This window comes from Triticum dicoccoides, chromosome 7B (assembly GCF_002162155.2).
Source record: "Triticum dicoccoides isolate Atlit2015 ecotype Zavitan chromosome 7B, WEW_v2.0, whole genome shotgun sequence".
NCBI lineage: Eukaryota > Viridiplantae > Streptophyta > Magnoliopsida > Poales > Poaceae > Triticum > Triticum dicoccoides.
In genome coordinates, this window is record NC_041393.1 from 755,096,097 (window position 1) to 755,099,796 (window position 3,700).

Consider the following 3,700-nt stretch of genomic DNA (forward strand, 5'->3'; position numbering starts at 1 on the left):
TGTTTTCTTTCCTGCTTTATTTATTTTATTTTGTTTCTACTTACAACAAAATACTTATTGTTGTTTTTTTGTTTTGTTTTCTGCATTATTTATTTTCTTTTGTTTTTTGCTTTATTTTTTAATTCTTTTTGCTTTTAGTTTTAGGAAAATTATAAATTTCCACTTTTTTTGTTTTTTTGTTTTCTTTCTTACTTTATTTATTTTATTTTGTTCCTACTTACAACAAAATACTTATTGTTGCTATTTTTAATTATTACGAGGGCCGAACCATAAGACATTAAAGCATTTCAAATGAACTCTGAAAAAGTTGAAAGTTGGCATGGTATCATAAATTGACCCACACATAGCATGTGCATGTATAAAACGAACAATGGTATCATACTCGTCAGTTACAAAGTTGGCATGGTATCATCATAATAGTTGCGGGAGAAAGTCTTCACTTTTTCTTCGCTTGTGTCATTTGCTTATTGCGCCGTAACCATGGATAATCTTCATCGTTTATCAGGATGCTGGGGTCAGCCTTGACTTTAAAGGGAGGATTTTCATGAAACTTTTCATAATCTTCAGACATGTCTGTCTTGTCCTCCACTCCCACGATGTCCCTTTTTCCTGAAAGAACTATGTGGCGCTTTGGCTCATCGTATGATGTATTTGCTTCCTTATGTTTTCTCTTTCTCGGTCTGCTGGACATGTCCTTCACATAGATAACCTGTGCCACATCATTGGCTAGGACGAACGGTTCATCAGTGTACCCAAGATTTTTCAGATCCACTGTTGTCATTCCGTACTGTGGGTCTACCTGTACCCCGCCTCCTGACAGATTGACCCATTTGCACTTAAACAAAGGGACCTTAAAATCATGTCCGTAGTCAAGTTCCCATATGTCCACTATGTAACCATAATATGTGTCCTTTCCCCTCTCGGTTGTTGCATCAAAGCAGACACCGCTGTTTTGGTTGGTGCTCTTTTGATCTTGGTCAATCGTGTAAAATGTATTCCCATTTATCTCGTATCCTTTCCAAATCAATACAGTCAAAGATGGTCCCCTGGATAACAAGTACAGCTCATCACAAACAGTGTTGTCACCACTGATACGTGCTTCCAACCAACTGCTGAAAGTCCTGATGTGTTCACATGTAATCCAGTCATCGCACTTCTCTGGGTGTTTGAAGCGCAGACTGTTCTTGTGTTCATCGACATACGGGGTCACCAAGGTAGAGTTCTGTAGAACTGTGTAGTGGGCTTGAGACCAAGAATATCCGTCCCTGCATATTATTGAGTCCTTTCCAAGCGTGCCTTTTCCAGTCAGTCTCCCATCATACCGCGATTTAGGGAGACCTATCTTCTTAAGGCCAGGAATGAAGTCAACACAAAACCCGATGACATCCTTTGTTTGATGGCCCATGGAGATGCTTCCTTCTTGCCTAGCGCGGTTACTGACATATTTCTTTAGGACTCCCATGAACCTCTCAAAGGGGTACATATTGTGTAGAAATACGGGGCCCAGAATGACAATCTCATCAACTAGATGAACTAGGACGTGCGTCATGATATTGAAGAAGGATGGTGGGAACACCAGCTCGAAACTGACAAGACATTGCACCACATCACTCCTTAGCCTTGGTATGATTTCTGGATCGATCACCTTCTGAGATATTGCATTGAGGAATGCACATAGCTTCACAATGACTAATCGGACGTTTTCCGGTAGAAGCCCCCTCAATGCAACCGGAAGCAGTTGCGTCATAATCACGTGGCAGTCATGAGACTTTAGGTTCTGAAACTTTTTCTCTGCCATATTTATTATTCCTTTTATATTCGACGAGAAGCCAGTCGGGACCTTCATACTAAGCAGGCATTCAAAGAAGATTTCCTTCTCTTCTTTGGTAAGAGCATAGCTGGCAGGACCTTCATACTGCTTTGGAGGCATGCCGTCTTTTTCGTGCAAACGTTGCAGGTCCTCCCGTGCCTCAGCTGTATCTTTTGTCTTCCCATACACGCCCAAGAAGCCTAGCAGGTTCACGCAAAGGTTCTTCATCACGTGCATCACGTCGATCGAAGAGCGGACCTCTAGGTCTTTCCAGTAGGGTAGGTCCCAAAATATAGATTTATTCTTCCACATGGGTGCGTGTCCCCCAGCGTCACTCGAAACAGCTAGTCCGCCGGGACCCTTTCCAAAGATTACGTGTAAATCATTGACCATAGCAAGTACGTGATCACTGGTACGCATGGCGGGCTTATTCCGGTGATCTACCTCGCCTTTGAAATGCTTGCCTTTCTTTCGACATTGATGGTTGGTCGGAAGAAATCGACGATGGCCCAGGTACACATTCTTCCTGCAGCTTGCCAGGTATATACTATCGGTGTCAAGTAAACAGTGCGTGCATGCGTGGTATCCCTTGTTTGTCTGTCCTGAAAGGTTACTAAGAGCGGGCCAATCGTTGATGGTCACGAACAGCAACGCCTTTAGGTTAAATCCCTCCTGTTTGTGCTCATCCCACATACATACACCGTTTCCATTCCACAGCTGTAAAAGTTCTTCAACTAATGACCTTAGGTACACATCAACGTCATTTCCGGGTTGCTTAGGGCCTTGGATGAGAACTGCCATCATAATGAACTTCCGCTTCATGCACATCCAAGGAGGAAGGTTATACATACATAGAGTCACGGGCCAGGTGCTGTGATTGCTGCTCTGCTCCCCGAAAGGATTAATGCCATCTGCGCTTAAAGCAAACCATACGTTCCTTGGCTCACTTGCAAACTCATCCCAGTACTTTCTCTCGATTTTTCTCCACTGCGACCCGTCAGCGGGTGCTCTCAACTTCTCGTCTTTCTTTCGGTCCTCACTGTGCCATCGCATCAACTTGGAATGCTCTCCGTTTCTGAACAGACGTTTCAACCGTGGTATTATAGGAGCATACCACATCACCTTCGCAGGAACCCTCTTCCTGGGGGGCTCGCCGTCAACATCACCAGGGTCATCTCGTCTGATCTTATACCGTAATGCACCGCATATCGGGCATGCGTTCAGATCTTGTACGCACTGCGGTAGAGGATGCAGTCATTAGGGCATGCATGTATCTTCTGCACCTCCAATCCTAGAGGGCATATGACCTTCTTTGCTGCGTATGTACTGTCGGGCAATTCGTTATCCTTTGGAAGCTTCTTCTTCAATATTTTAAGTAGCTTCTCAAATCCTTTGTCAGGCACAGCATTCTCTGCCTTCCACTGCAGCAATTACAGTACGGTACCGAGCTTTGTGTTGCCATCTTCGCAATTGGGGTACAACCCTTTTTTGTGGTCCTCTAGCATGCGATCGAACTTCAGCTTCTCCTTTTGACTTTCGCATTGCATCCTTGCATCGACAATGACCCGGCGGAGATCATCATCATCGGGCACATCGTCTGGTTCCTCTTGATCTTCAGCAGCTTCGCCCGTTGCAGCATCATCGTGCACATCGTCTGGTTCCTCTTGATCTTCTGGAGCATCACCGTATTCAGGGGGCACATAGTTTTCATCGTACTCTTCTTCTTCGTCGTCTTCCATCATAACCCCTATTTCTCCGTGCCTTGTCCAAACATTATAATGTGGCATGAAACCCTTGTAAAGCAGGTGGGTGTGGAGGATTTTCCGGTTAGAGTAAGACTTCGTATTCCCACATATAGGGCATGGACAACACATAAAACCGTTCTGCTTG